Raw genomic sequence first — 16,368 nt, 5'->3', positions numbered from 1 at the left:
TGAGTCACAATCAGTGCAGGGATTGGCTATGGTGGCTATGTTGTGGACACTGATTGGTTCACTCCAACTGGTAGGAATGGAATGTGTCTGAAAGGTACGTTTCTGGAACCTATCTTCACGTGTGTTGTCCCCTTTGTTTCAGTCAGATGGAGCAGATTCAGACTGCCATTAAGGTGATGAGTCTATAGAGTATAAATAAGCTACTCTCTGTACACAGCAACCCAGTGAAATTAATTCCTCTAATGGGAGGAAGTGCAGCGTCTGTCTTCCTCACTGCCTGCAGCTCTTTCTGGGAGAGAGATGGAGAAGGCTTATGATTGGTTGTTGCACTCATTTTAGGGTCGTGATTAAAAGCTGCCGAAAAGTACACACTGAACTTTGGCAGACCAGACTTTCCAGGAAATGTACAATTAAAAAGCTAAATTAAAAACAAAACAAAATATTGTGATCTAACTTAAATCATTATATTTTATGTTCTCAAAGGGAAAGAGTGTTCTGTTCTTCACTTCTCTGACTCAGCATAAAATGCATCTGCATACGGTTAACGGGATAAGTCATGTTTATTAGCTGTGAGCCCTGATTACTCCAGAGGGTTGCAACTTGTACTGTAGTGTCCACAAGCACATCCACCATGCTTTCATAAGTACAGAAGGATTATAGCAGTAGGCCTAGCCTTCATTACCAGGCATATACAGGAAAACAGTGTTCTTCCAAGCTGTTCCGTTTCCCCTCTAGTAATACCTCTATCTACCGTTTCCCCTCTAGTAATACCTCTATCTATCGTTTCCCCTCTAGTAATACCTCGATCTATTAATATGTTACAAATTCAACATACTGCATAGAGGTCACAGGTAGCCTAGCAGTTAAGACCATCAGGCCAGTAACCAAAAAGTTGATAGTTCAAATCTCTAAGCCCGCAAGATGGAAAAATATTGATTTTCTCCCCTTGTACAAGGCAGTTAACCCCCAACAACTGCTCCCTGGGTGCTGATGACATGGAGGTTGATTAAGGAAGACCACAACACCTCTCCGATTCAGAGGTGTTGGGTTAAATGCGGAAGACACATTTCAGTTGAACGCATTCAGTTGTGCAACTGACTAGGTTTTCCCTTCATACTGTGACTGTTGTCCTTGTGTGTGTTCCTCACCATGGCTTCTGTATTGTATAAAACATCACCACTCCAGGCAGGCCCGTGGCACTCTTTCACCCCAGCACCCGATGAGCTCCATTACCATGCAGCTCAGGCCCTCTGTCTGCAGAGACAGAGACAGTACTCTGGAATAGAAATTACCTTGTTGACTCTCTTCCCTCATAGTTAGAGTGGACCTTTTCAGATCCTGCATGCATTAATGGAAAAGAACCGCAATGTATAGGGTCCCTACCCAATGCATTGCTACGAACTAGTAGACAGAGATCACAGGGACATTAGGTAGAATGTCTGATATATCAGAGGCTAAAATCTCATCACCAGGGGTTCTGTCAAGGGCAACAGCGATGTGCTTCACTAGAAACAAACATCCTACCATGATATAACAAATTATTGGTTTTGAGTCATTGATCGTATTGAAATTGGTCCAATAGGTTCAAATGAAAAGGTTGAGGTTAACCAAGGCTCTACATATTCAAGGTCTCAGGCCTTGTGTTGGGGATATGAAAATAATTTATTGTGAATGAGGTGGAAATCTCCACTGGACACAAACACTTCGAACGAATGCAGATGTGTAGCCAATGAGAGGAGTTCTGCAGCAGCCTCTCCATCATCTGTGAGCACTGGAGTCGCCATCTACTGGTGAACAAAGGGAGACACCTGTCCATTCAGCCTGGTCTCATAGACTAGACGTAACATGGTAAATGTAAATCTGTGACACTCAAGTTAGGATGATATGTTACGTTCGGTATGGTTACATAAGACAGACAGGCAGTTGTTCCCAAACTGTGGGGCGTGAGGGGTCGGCGGGTGTAGTGCATCATCAGTTCCTCTTGTGATGTTAGTCAATGCATACCTAAAAGAGCTATTTATAACTTGTCAGAAATGTCCAGATCAGCTATCCCATGTCAGCTAATGTTTTTATGTCGTTTTGTAGCCCATAGATAATGATGTCATTTTTTTGTCAGTCATGAATACAAATTAGACATGGCAAAATGTATAGAATTGCAATAAAATTTGCTTTAAAACTGCAAAAGATGGGTGTGAACTGTTCGTGTCATGAACTGTGGCGCACGCGCGGGGGGGAGGGTACTGTCTAGCAATTCAAAGTTTGCGTGTTCAAATTTCATAATGGAAAACTTTAATAATTTTACAACTACTTAGCATGTTAGTTAACTCTTCCCCTAACCCTAATCCTAACCTTAACCCTTTAACTTAACTCCTAACCATAACCTTAACCCCAACCCTAACCCCTAGCTATGCTAACGTTAGCCACCTAGCTAACGTTAGGAAGAACAAATTGGAATTCATAACATATCATATGTATTGCAAATTCATAGCATATTGTACGAATGGCAATTTGTAAGATATCATGCAAATTGGAATACGTAACATGCGTGATGGACATCCACAAATTAATACATGCCATACGAAATGTAACATATCACATATCACACAAAAGAGTGTCTTGGATTACGTACATAATAATATGAAATACTCTGAGACCAAGTTGTTCCATTTAATGTGGAGAAGCATGCTGACTGGCCCAGGTATTGTCATCTGTGCACTTCTACAATGTCCAAGCTCAACTAATTAATTGCTTCAGTAATACAATACAATTACTGATAGAACAACATACCGTAAGTGGTATTGGTCTTTCAGAAGAATATGGAGACCTGAGGTTTTGTTCAAGCAAACAATACATTTCTGCTGAAAGCACTTACACTGTCCTGCCTCTCTATTGTTAATGAATTATTAAGCAATGAGAAAACAACACCTTTCAAACCTGATCATATGACACTTTCCCTGTCGTCTTGGTTTTCAAAAATATTATTTTTAAATAAACATATCATCTTTGTTTTAGAATAGTAACATTAACCTGTCCCCTTTGTAAACCCCATTGGTTAACCTCTCTCCTCTCCTCTCCTCTCCTCTCCTCTCCTCTCCTCTCCTCTCCTCTCCTCTCCTCTCCTCTCCTCTCCTCTCCTCTCCTCTCCTCTCCTCTCTTCTCCTCTCCTCTCCTCTCCTCTCCTCTCCTTGCAGTTAGTCAGTGTGATTATGAGGGCTCATTCACTTGTTCAAAGGTGCAGTAAATGCGCGTATTTGACATCTGGTTGTTAAGGATTTCTGATGTCGTTTTGGAGTGTGCAGTCAGGGCTTGATTCATGCCATCTGGGTAACTGTCTGTAGAGGCCAACAAAGCCCACCAACAGGGTCATTATCTTAATGCTATGGAATCTCACTGGACAGCCATATCATTCTGGTTTGAGATGTGTCAGTGCCACAAGCGTCCATTGTTGAAAACAACGGTAGAATTAAGTTGGGCTGAATCGATTTTCACGGCAGAACATAGAGAAAGAAACTCTGGGGTTTTGTTTACACAGTCACACAGCCAGACAGTCTTTCCTACAGTGTGATTAAATAAAGCAGCAGGTGGTCCTCCAAACCAGTGGTTCCCAACCAGGGGTACGAGGACCCCTGGGGGTACTTGGCCTATCCACATGGGGTACTTGAGAAGACTCATGAGACCATAGTCCTACTGGTAAAATGCACATGAGGGGGTTCTTCAGGGCTACTCTGGGCAGAGCAAAATTCAGTTGGTAGTATAGTAACCGAAAAAAGTTTGGGAACCACTGCTCTAACTCCTCTCTCATCTGCCTCACCTCAACACTTACATGGAAACCTGGACACTGCTTGTGCTATCCTCCCAGCTAAAGGTGCTTCCTCCTCAACACGTTCTATAGGAAAGTGCTGATGGATTTATCAGGAACCATTTTGACAGGACAGAAAATGTGTTAACGCCTTAAGATTGAGTACAGCACTCAAGATTAATTGCTGCGTCAACCATGGTGTGCTGCCGTTATCTATGCAGCAGAGGGCACTCTCTTCCAATGTGAATGTTATTGTTCTGATAAACCTTTTCCTACTACGATTTTGAATAGCGCAAGATATATTGAATATAAATGAGATGAAATGATATACGTGCCATCATGTAAATGTGACGACTTCATTTATTTATATTGAAACCAAACCCACAACTTGGTTGGACTACTAAGGGTTTTATCATAGTAAGAGTGCTGCGAACAGCATCGTCATCCTCTCATCATAACCATTCAAGGAAAAAGATAATAGCATTACAGAAGGTAGAGTAGCCCACAGGAGGCATAAGGCTTTGATTCTCTAGCCATGTTTATACCTGGTTCTAACATGTGTCCTTTGTCCTGATCTTGTCGACATTCTGATTGAGCCCACATTTTTAGACAGGTGTAGACAATTAAAAGACACATTGTGATCTGATTTTGATCAGATCTTATAACTGTAAATGGACAAGATCAGGACAACATCGGGACAAGATCAATAAGAAAGTTGCATGTTAGCGGCAGGTACGAACAAGGCTTTTCCCTCCTGTTGTGTGTTGGAAGAGGCTTCTAATCTATGTGCCTTCTCTCACATCTCCCATTTTCTTCCGTAAAATGACAAACAACCACCTATTCACTCTGTCATCCATTTTACTCATCTATTCTCTTCTGTCAATTACATAAAGTGCTTCTAAGTTGTAAGTATAGCTAGTAACTCTATACCTTGTATACTATTGTCAAAGAGTCATTAATAGGGATTCTAGGGCTCAATATTGATGCTGCTTCTGCTTTCTGTTAATACGAAAACACACAGTGACACGGAAAGTTAAACACTGTACATGTGAAGTGTTGGTCCCATGTTTCATAGCTGAAATAAAAGATCCCAGGAATGTTCCATACTCACAAAAAGCTTATTTCTCTCAAATGTTGTGCACAAATTTGTTTACATCCCTTTTAGTGAGCATTTCTCCTTTGCCAAGGTAATCCATCCACCTGACAGGTGTGGCATATCAAGAAGCTGATTAAACAGCATGTTCATTACACAGGTGCACCTTGTGCTGTGGACAATATAACATAACTCTAAAATGTGTAGTTTTGTCACAAAACACAATGTCACAATTTTGAGGGAGTGTGCAATTGGCATGCTGACTGCAGGAATGTCCACCAGAGCTGTTAACAGAGAATTTAATGTTCAGTTCTCTACCATAAGCCATGTCATTTTAGAGAATTTGGCAGTACGTCCAACCAGCCTCACAACCGCAGACCACGTGTAACCACCAGGACCTCCACATCCAGCTTCTTCACCTGCAAGGTTGTCTGAAACCAGCCATCCGGACAGCTGATGAAACTGAGGCGCATTTATCTCTGTAATAAAGCCCTTATGTGGGGAAAACTCATTCTGATTGGCTGGGCCTGGCTCCCCAGTGGATGGGCCTGGCTCCAAAGTGGGTGGGCATATGCCCTCCCAGGCCCACTCATGGCTGCACCACTGCCCAGTCATTTGAAATCCATAGATTAGGGCCTAAATAATGTATTTCGATTGACTGATTTCCTTTTAAGAACTGTAACTCAGTAAAATCGTTGAAATTGTTGCATGATGCGTTTATATTTTTGTTCATCATATAACATTTATTGAGAGAATGATTGTAAGGTTCAATTGAGAAATGCCACAGAAATAAAACAGAAATTAGACATAGCCACAAACAGTGTGGGATATCGTTTGCTCTGTTACATTGACACTACTAGTATTGGAGTAGTTTAATTTACAAATGTTCTTCCATGTCATAGGTTGTGATAACATAAAACTATTTTAAAAACCTAAATCACTGTTGTGAATAATATTTCAAATCTGTCTCACTGACAAAAAAAATAAACATTATCAGACTCTTACACAACACGGAGGACCCAATTGACGCAACCTCCTACCAGAACATGTCAAAATGGCTACCATTCCTGAATCCTATTTTTATTAACAAATTGATGCAGCGCATAACAGCTCATAACATAATCTCAGCCTTTATTTCCATATAAAGACATTAAAAAAGGAAAAATGGTGGTTGTGTACATTTTGGGGTGCCTCCATTAGATCTATTCCATCAATTTGGCCAGAGAAACAAGGAATTTGAACTGATTCGGTCATTCAAATCAAATCAAACTTTATTTGTCACGTGCCGAATACAAGTATAAATACAACCTTAACATGAAATGCTTACTTACAAGCCCTTAACCAACAGTGCAGTTCAAGAAGAGTTAAGATAATATTTACCAAATAAACTAAAGTAAAAAAAAATTAATAATAGTAACACAATAAGAATAACAATAACGAGGCTATATACAGGGGGTACCGGTACCGAGTGTGCGGGGAGTACAGGAGGTGTTGAGGTCATTTGTACATGTAGGTAGGGGTGAAGTGACATAGGTAATAAATGGTGAGTATCAGCAGTGTACAAAACAAATGGGGGGGTGTACATGTAGTAGTCCGGTGGCCATTTGATTAATTATTCAACAGTGTTATGGCTTGGGGGTAGAAGCTGTTGAGGAGCCTTTTGGTCTTAGACTTGGCGCTCTGGTACCACTTGCCATGCGGTAGCAGAGAAAACAGTCTATAACTTGGGCGACTGGAGTCTCTGATAATTTTATGGGCTTTCCTCTGACACCGCCTATTATATAAGTCCTGGATTGCAGGAACCTTGGCCCCAGTGATGTACTGGGCCGTACGCACTACCTTCTGTAGTGCCTTACGGTCAGATGCCGAGCAGTTGCCATACCAGGTGGTGATGCAACCAGTCAGGATGCTCTCGATGGTGCAGCTGTAGAGCTATTTGAGGATCTGAGTACCCATGCCAAATCTTTCCTGTCTCCTGAGTGGGAAGAGGTTTTGTCTTGCCCTCTTCACGACTGTCTTGGTGTGTTTGGACCAAGATGTTATTCTTGTTATTATTCACTAGGGTTAATGTTTAAATAAGATAGTTAAATTCAATCAAAAATATGTGTAATTTTGGTATCGAATTTGGGATTTTTTGTGTGTGTATAAAGTATTTGTCAACAAGAATAAAACAAGTCACAATCATTTCAATGATCTTGTTATCATTGCAATAGTAACATATTATATCCTTCATGTCAAAAACACGGGTAGTGTTCATAATGGTAAATAAGTATTTTGCAAGGTTTTCCCAAAATTCTGACACAAATTTACATTCAAAGAACAAGTGAGACAGATTGTCACCTTTTTCACATAAAATACAGATATCATCAAAAGCCATACAGTGGGGCAAAAAAGTATTTAGTCAGCCACCAATTGTGCAAGTTCTCCCACTTAAAAAGATGAGAGAGGCCTGTAATTTTCATCATAGGTACACTTCAACTATGACAGACAAAATGAGAAGGAAAAAAAATCCATTTATTTTCCACCATAATTTGCAAATAAATTAATTAAAAATCCTACAATGTGATTTTCTGGATTGTTTTTCCTCATTTTGTCTGTCATAGTTGAAGTGTACCTATTATGAAAATTACAGGCCTATCTCATCTTTTTAAGTGGGAGAACTTGCACAATTGGTGGCTGACTAAATACTTTTTTGCCCCACTGTATATGTGGATAACATAGAATTACATGGATATATTTTATGTAAAACTTTAAAGTGCACTTAACTTTGTTTGGTATACAATATTTGTAAGGCCTTAACCATGCATTTTCCCAGACAACAACCACAGGCACAGGTTGTTTTCCTCTGGGACTATGGGTTGACACATTAAGCCTAACTTTTCCAATCCTTCCAAACTGGAAATTGTAGCTCTGTTTTCAGGAATTAAAAAAGTTTACAGACCAGGCTACCTGGATAGTTAATTCATCATTGTATTAGTTAGACTTGTGAAAGCAAAAGTCTCACATTAAATAATGTACAACATATTTCAGACTTTTTCTTTCGAACGCTAGCGAGGTATGTTGTCACACTGTTTATGCAGTCTAACATCCGGAGCTGCCAGAGCTGCCCGTCAGTCCGGAGGCCCCAGAGCCGCCCGTCAGTCCGGAGGCGCCAGAGCCGCCCGTCAGTCCGGAGCCGCCAGAGCCGCCCTTCACTCCGGAGCCGCCAGAGTCGCCCTTCACTCCGGAGCTGCCAGAATTGCAGCCCCTCAGTCCAGAGGCGCCCCTCAGTCCAGAGGCGCCCCTCAGTCCAGAGGCGCTATCAGTCCAGTTGCGCCCTCTACCAGGGTCTTCAGTCCGGGGCCCGCTGCGAGGGTCCCCACTCCAGAGGCGCCACCCAAGTGGGCCAAGACTGAGGTGGACCGGGGTCCACGTCCCGCACCCGAGCCGCCGTAAAGAAGGCCGACCCGGACCCTCCCCTTTAGAGTCAAGTTTTGCGGCCGGAGTCCGCAACTTTGGGGGGGGGGGGGGGGGGATACTGTCACGCCAACAAAACAAACAAAACAAAAAAAAGGCATTCCATATGTCTCCTGGTCCAAATTGATATTTCTGTAGCACTTCTGCTACATTGTTGAAAAAAGCATTATCACTTGCTCTGTTGAAGCTACTTGCCATGGCAAGGCTAGTTGCCTCTGGCTTTCTCAGTGAAAGCGTTGGGTGACACTTTAAGAAGCCTGTAAACCACTCCGCGCTGGCCTTCTCTTTTTCTGACCACATTAGCGTGAACTTCAGCCGATGTGCCACAGCAAACTGGTAAGCAAGCTTTCTGACCTCACTTTGCGACAGACCAAAATAAATGTCCGCTGACCTAGTAATATACTTAACAAGCTGCATCTCCAAATCATAGGAAAAAAACTTCCGTGGCTTTGTATAGCCAACCACTGTTGTTGGCATGGCTGTCTTTCTGTCAACTTCTTCTCTGGTAACCTTTTGACAATACAGAGTCAGAGTACGGTAATTTATGTCAAAATCCTTCACTGTACTCCTGATTGATTTGTTTAGCAACTTCACCTGCCTCACTGTCTTTAACATTATGGCAGGTGATGTGCTGCCATTCTCTGTCCTTCTTTTATCATTTCTAACCATCTGTCTTTCCTTCCCCTCCTTCCTTCCTTCCTTCCTTTCTTCTTTCCTTCAAAAAGTAATTTCCTCATTGCAATTACATATTCCATTACAGGCTTATTACACCCACCTCCATGTCTACTATCCTTGTTGCCACAATGCAATTCATAACACCACACTAAATGCATGACACTGTATGGAGTTGTGTGTGAATACTGTCTGACACAGTAGGCATGTAATGTGTTAGTAGACACAAACACACGCCAGAGCCTGTCTTGTGTAGTCCAGGGATATGTCTGCTGCTCTAAACTATACGTATATATATAATAATCAATTTACAGTAACATTTAATACTATTATCAGAGCTGATTACACAATGTCACAATGTTTTTTGAGCATGTTCTGTGTGTCTATGTATACTGGGGCAAGTTGTCACAAGTGAAGACTTGCCCCAAGGTCATTGAGACAACTTGCCCCAAACTGACATGTGTGCTAATGTTGGCTAATTGTCAAGGTTGGCTCAACATAGGACTGCAGCTAAAGTATCAAAATACACGTTATTGTCTCCTCTACTCAGTGCAAAATTATTCTTTTGAACATTCATACCTATCAAAGTTTTATTGCATAAAATGTAAAGTGCCAATTCTATTCTTTTGAAGGGGAAAAATAAGAAACTTGTGCTCACCTCGGAGTGACGTTGACCATAGAACATGTAGTCACACAAAGTACCTATTGGATTTTTGAGATATCGCCTCTAGTGTTGGAGGTATGAACAGCTTGACAACTTACCCATGTGACAACTTACCTCGCTCTCCCCTACTGCTCTTGGACTAGCCTAAAAACGCAATTCAAACTTTAAAACATGCAGAACGTTCTGGAATAGTGTGTATTTGAAAACATTAATACTTTTAACTATTTGTCCTTCTAAAACCCCCCAAAAATGGACTTTAATGGGGTTTCTTCAACGTTCTGAAGTTCCTGTTGTTAACTCCCATGACTTCCAACATTTGATTCACTGTAAACATTTACTTTTAACACAAATCAACTACTTTTACAACAAGCAAAAACTTAGAGGGTATGACATATTGGTCTTCTTCTCTGCTATTAAAATCAGAAGAGAATTGTGTTCTACTAAAAGAGGTACAGCTGTTTTAGGAACCACACTAACTACTTTCATTAAGCTAACTTCCCACTGTTGAATTAACAACTGCAATAGAACATTTCAAAACCGACAAATTATAGCACTGGTGGAGTACATTCTAAGCATTAGACAAGGAGTAAACATTGTGAATTATGACACACATCAGCTACTTTGACCACTTTCCCAACAAGGTAACCTTTTCCTGCAGTCACTGACCAAAAGTGCCCTCTTTGGCCTCATGGATGGAATGTTATTCATATGTTTGATAATTTCATAAATAATATTTTTTTAATTGTTTTTTTAAATTTCTATATCAAACAGTTTTGTTTGTCTTCTGTGATGTATATAAAGTGTATTATTGGGATGCAAACTCAAAATTGAACACATTTCTATATCTGACATGGTACAGGTGTCTTCTTTTATTTAAGCCCATAACCATGTGTGTGTGTGGTGTATACATTTGTTTCAAAGTAGATATGTTTGACTACCAATAATCACTCTGTGTAGCCAGTGCAGTAAAAGGTTAACCTAGAGGGTATCAAATCTGACATTTTACTAATCCATTGATACAGCAGTTTTAGTAATCACATCAACTACATTTTATTTCAACTTTTAGAAACCACTGCTGTTTTTGGCCACTTTCCCAAGAACTTACATAAAGGGTATCTGCTTTTTCCCTCATTAACTTCTACAGATGCACCATCGAGAGCATTCTGTCGGGCTGTATCACCACCTGGTACGGCAACTGCACCGCCTGCAACCACAGGGCTCTCCAGAGGGTGGTGCGTTCAGCCCAACACATCACCAGGGGCACACTGCCTGCACACAAGGACATCTACAAAGCTGTGACTGAGATACCTAAAAACAGCTATCTCCAGGCCATCAGACTTCTGAACATTCATCACTAATCGGCCTTCCACCCGGTACCCTGCCCTGCACCTTAGTATAGTAATGTTTACATAATGTTTGTTGCTCTGAAATCATTTCTGTAGTTTTAAACAGATAAGATTCTCATTCCTGCATCATTATCTTGTTGAAATGTAATTTGATCTGTGAAAATTACGTTAATTGTTTTCTCGGGTTTATATGTAAATACTGTATTCTTGACATAGCTCATCCACATAACTATTGCAGTACATTCCTTTTTCCTACTTGTGTATTGTCCATACTGTCTATATGAATTTATATTCCGGACTCTGATATAGCGTGTTTCTTTTTTGTTGTTGTTGATTATTTGTGTATTAGTATTGTACTGTTAGATATTTACTGCACTGCTGGAGCTAGAAACACAAGCATTTCCCGGCACATGCTTTAACAGCTGCTAATCTGTGTATGCCACAAAAAAAAATGTATTCGATTTTGACTTGATTTAGATCTGAAATCAAAATGCAAATAGCTTCTACAAATCCAACAATACATCTGTTTTAGTAAACACATCAATTACTTTCTCTCCACTTTTCCAACAACCTGAGAAGCAACTTAGAGTGTATGAAATCTTAGTCTGCTTCTCTACTTTTCAAATCTGAAATCAGAACAGAAATATATTCTATTAAATCAAATTATAGCAATGGGGGGAGCACATAAGACTGTCTCGCATAGATCACCCCACTAAACTACCCCCACACTCACTGACCAAACTACAGTAGCGAACCCATTTACTATAGCTAACCCATGGCCTACCTAAAACATTACATTTTACTACTGCATTGTACTGCTACTTGTACTTCTGGGCTACTTACTACTATGTAGTCTCCCACTGAAGGAAACTATGTATAAAACAGTCCCTCCCTCTACTACACCAGCCTCCATTGTTCAACACACATATTCCTTAAAAGTGTAGTAGTCTGAGTCTAGTTATTCGTGATGAAATATGCGATCTAACGCTATCAAAGTAAAAAGGTTGATATAGTAGTCTATCAAAGAAATAAGACCAGATATTTTAATATTTAACATTGACTAGGCTATATTTCACAGCTTCGCTTAAGTAAAACTTATTTCACTGCCACAAATACATTTTCCATCATGAAAAATGACCTTGTAGTTTATTTATTTGTATTTATTTAGAGCTCCTGTTTGCTGCATCTGGTAGACTACTCCATGTGATTGGCTACCTGGGGAGGGCCTCCAACCCGATCCGTGACTGATTATTGGCAGTGGCTTCAAACGCCTTGCCAAACCCTTGGGCTTAAGGCCGTTTGCAAACACATGAGCTAAATGAGGCCTTACCTTCTGTCGCTCGAATCCCCTGTCAAGGAAAGTTATAATAGTTTGAAAGTCTTTGGTCAATTAGGCCTACTTATGACGTGAGAACAACATCTGATTGCCAAGTCGTAGTAATTCTACAGGCGAACCGCATTAGCCCAACCTTTTTGTTGTTTGTTTAAATTTTAAATGTCTGAAAACTGGGTTATAGCCCACCATTTTAACCAATGCTACACCTGGAAGCAAAACCGGATACAATTGTTCTGAAACATAAGTGATTATTGAGATAAATATAAGATATAGCCTTCATTCGAAAAGATAATAAAAAATCCCTGAAACGTTTCAGCCTTTAGGCACATGTACAGTAGGCTACACAGAAACATTACCATTCAGTTAGCCTGTTTCAAATAGGCCTACACTACAGTTTTTACGTGACATTGAAGTTTGCCTGTACAGGTCAAGTGTAATAAGCTATTTTTATGCATAATTTGGCAAAGCACGCACATATAGGCTAGTTGTATTATTTGGAGGCATTTACTTGTGCATGGACCATAACAACCTGCCTGGTAAATCATAGTGCAGGGGAAGCTACGGCCAAAATACTGCAGTGCAGATTTGGTTGAATACACAATAATTAAATTCCCAAACATTGCCAATCTAAAGCAGTATAGTGGTGGTAATTAGGCAATGTCAAGGGTATAGCAACGACGCCCAGGAAAGTCATAGAACCCAGGAGAATAAGGCTACACTTTTTGATAGACAAAAAATATGACAGCTTGACGGGTTTGATGTTACTACAGACGCTTTCTACGTGTAGATGCAGTCTGCCAATGAGGAAATGGCTTTTCAATTAATTCACTGAACGAAAATCACGTGCCTAAAGGTTATCTTGGATGTCATTGGTTACTGTTTGGTTGCTGCTGGTGTCGTATTTGGGCGGAGTGATTGACTTGAATCGACCGAATACATCGACTAGCCTAGCCTGTAGCCCACGCAATCGAAAAGGGTGGGAGTTTGACCTCCTCTCACATTTTGTGCCCTCTAAAAAACTTGGGATTTCAAGGAATTGTGGGTTAACCTATACATTTAACAGAATGGAAGCGTACATATGATTTTCGCATATTATGGACACTTTGGCCACTATAAAGCTGTAAAAGGTTTATGTACTTCTTTACATAAGTTATATCTTCGGTGCTTCAACAACCAAGCTCATTGACCACGATGCGCAATTCTCTGCGCTTGGTGTCGGGGCGTTGGAATGCCAAGACATCTTGAACCGGTGGGCAAAGACCTTCGGTTAGGGATCAGCCCGTATGGAGAGACCTCTCAGTTAGTAGCCTTCAATCTAAGCACCCAGTGTCAAGACGTTGCCGCGACACAGAAGTCCCCGTTTATTCCCCAAGTCTCCGGATACGCAGCTGCGCTCCAAAACCACTACGGCGGTCACTTCGGTTCACATGAATATAGAGCTATTGACTCCATGGATTTTTCGATCAGGTATCGCACTTCAGACATTGTCGATATAGCAACAAGGGATGCTGAGCACGGATTTTTCAGCCGCACCTCAACAGAAAGTTTGCGAATGCCCCTGATTATCTCTGAAAACCCGATGTACCCTCTATTTCCATCGATATACGACCAGAGCGCATCCCCAAATGGATACACAGCGAACCGCAGGGCGCATGTGGGTTCACAGGGAGACATATACGTGGGAGCAGATCCACATCAACCTGTCTCCAGTCCTCACCCACACGTCAGTGCTACCCAGCTTCACTTTGATCCCAATGTGGAGATGGGTATGAGAGTAGCAACACAGAATGGTAACGGTGCTTTCTTTCGATACATGCGACAGCCCTCTAAGCAGGATGTCACCTGTAAATGGATAGCTGAGAATCAGACAAATCAACCGCAAAAAACGTGCGGCAAGATGTTCTGCTCCTTGTTTGAGCTGGTTACGCACGTCTCCATGGATCATGTCGGCGGTCCAGACCAGGGTCATCATACTTGCTTTTGGGAGGATTGTCCGAGAGAAGGCCAATCGTTTAAAGCAAAGTATAAATTAGTCAACCACATTCGTGTACACACTGGAGAAAAGCCATTCAATTGTCCGTTTCATGGTTGTGGGAAAATGTTTGCCAGGTCGGAAAATGTGAAAATACATAAAAGGATTCATACAGGTAATGAGCCAGCCCTACATTCTATTAAATCAACAGGCCTAACACAATATGTCATGTGTTATATGAAACTGGTTGAAGTTACAATGCTCTCTGTTTTAAGACTGCTATGGGTCTAACTTTGACTAACTACCAGTCAATAGGCCTATCCAACTGCAATTTTGACGCACAACGCAATTGCAATTTATTAAATGAATTTCTACATTAAAATGACTAATTTTCTTTGGCAGGTGAGAAGCCCTTCAAATGCCATTTCGAAGGCTGTGACAGGCGGTTCGCAAATAGCAGCGACAGAAAAAAACACATGCACGTACATACCTCAGACAAGCCATATATGTGCAAGGTGTGTGACAAGGCCTACACTCATCCCAGCTCTCTGAGGAAACACTCGAAGGCAAGCTATCTTTTCTGGTGAAAAAGGCCAGCGTATATGACCTATATTTATATGACGTAGTATATATAAATCAAAGGATTCTACATTGTTATATGTAATTGAAAGAAAACACACAAAATATAGGCTATGGAAAAAACTGAAGGACTCGGCTACATATCCTGTGTTTGTAAATTTGAGCAATCAAAAAATACCCTTTTGAGTTATCACATCTACAATAAATGTTCTCACTTTGCAGGTTCACGAATCTCAAAGCTCAGGGACCTCCCCAACAGGAACCTCTGGATATGAGTCATCCACGCCACCTGCTCCGTGTAGACCTATGTCCTCAACCATCGAAGACTTGACAAAACCATCCATGCTGGTCAAGCATCATACGTCAATATTTAAAGAGGATCTCTCATCCAATTTGATTGAATGGTACGTTTGAAACGGTTAGAGTTAACAGTCCAAGTGAGAACACTAAATGTTTATATAATTACCCACTGGGCACACTGGTTGAATCAACGTTTTTTCCACGTCATTTCAATTAAATTGTGGCTGGTAGGCAGGAATTCAGGCCCATAGCATAGGTTTGCTCAGTTTTCAACAAAAGTTCAGAAAACACAGCGTAGGCCAATGCTGAGCTGTAAATGCACCTTCATAAAATGCAGAGCAAATACAATCAAATTGGAGTGATGTTTGTTCTATAGCCTCCCTAATGTTAGGAAAAGTCTGATCCTTGGAAAATACTGCACATTTACTACTGATTTACAGATGAAAATGTGGCCCACTGCACCAAAGCCTTTACATTCATAGACAGGCCTCCATATAAGCCTATTGATAAATGGACAAAGACCCCCCCCCCCCCCCCCCCCCCCCCCCCCGTTTATATTACCAGGTAGGCCAGTTGAGAACAAGTCTTAATTTACAACTGCGACCTGGCCAAGATAAAGCAAAGCAGTACGACAAAAACAACATCACAGAGTTACACATAAACAAACGTACAGTTAATAACACAAAATAAAATAAAAATGGAAAAATCTATGTACAGTGTGTGCAAGTGTAGAAGAGTAGGTTAATGAATACATGAATGGAAGAAAGACATACGAAATGAATCATCAAAAGCAACATATAGAAACCATAAAGTGCATAAAAAGAAAGGAAGTAACTTTAGAGAGAAAAAAAGGAAACAGATAAAGGGTGAAATTAAGTATTAGAGTAAAACAGTATTTTCATGTGTTGCTAGATTTTAACTCTGATTTCAGAATCAGTTTTAAGACAGAAAAAGATGGGCCTACTGTCATCCACATGGAATGTTGCCTTTTGCAAAGAACAATATAAAAATGTATTTCTTAATTTCTCTATCTTAAAATATACTGTTTACAATATAATTCATACAATTGTATTTTTGTTGCAGTTTATTGTAATGTTGTTGTATACATTTACGGATATAAGTGGTTATATATAAATCAATATGATTTAGGC

General features: G+C 40.6%; 1 pseudogene; it reads left to right on the top strand.

The window, feature by feature from the left end:
- The first annotated feature begins 7,966 nt into the window (after positions 1–7,966).
- Positions 7,967–15,720, top strand: LOC139388207 (zinc finger protein ZIC 3-like; annotated as a pseudogene).
- Positions 15,721–16,368: the final 648 nt, after the last annotated feature.

This window comes from Oncorhynchus clarkii, chromosome 29 (assembly GCF_045791955.1).
Source record: "Oncorhynchus clarkii lewisi isolate Uvic-CL-2024 chromosome 29, UVic_Ocla_1.0, whole genome shotgun sequence".
Taxonomy (NCBI): Eukaryota; Metazoa; Chordata; class Actinopteri; order Salmoniformes; family Salmonidae; genus Oncorhynchus; species Oncorhynchus clarkii.
Note: the sequence above shows the minus strand (reverse complement) of the source record. Positions and strands in the feature narration are given on the sequence as shown.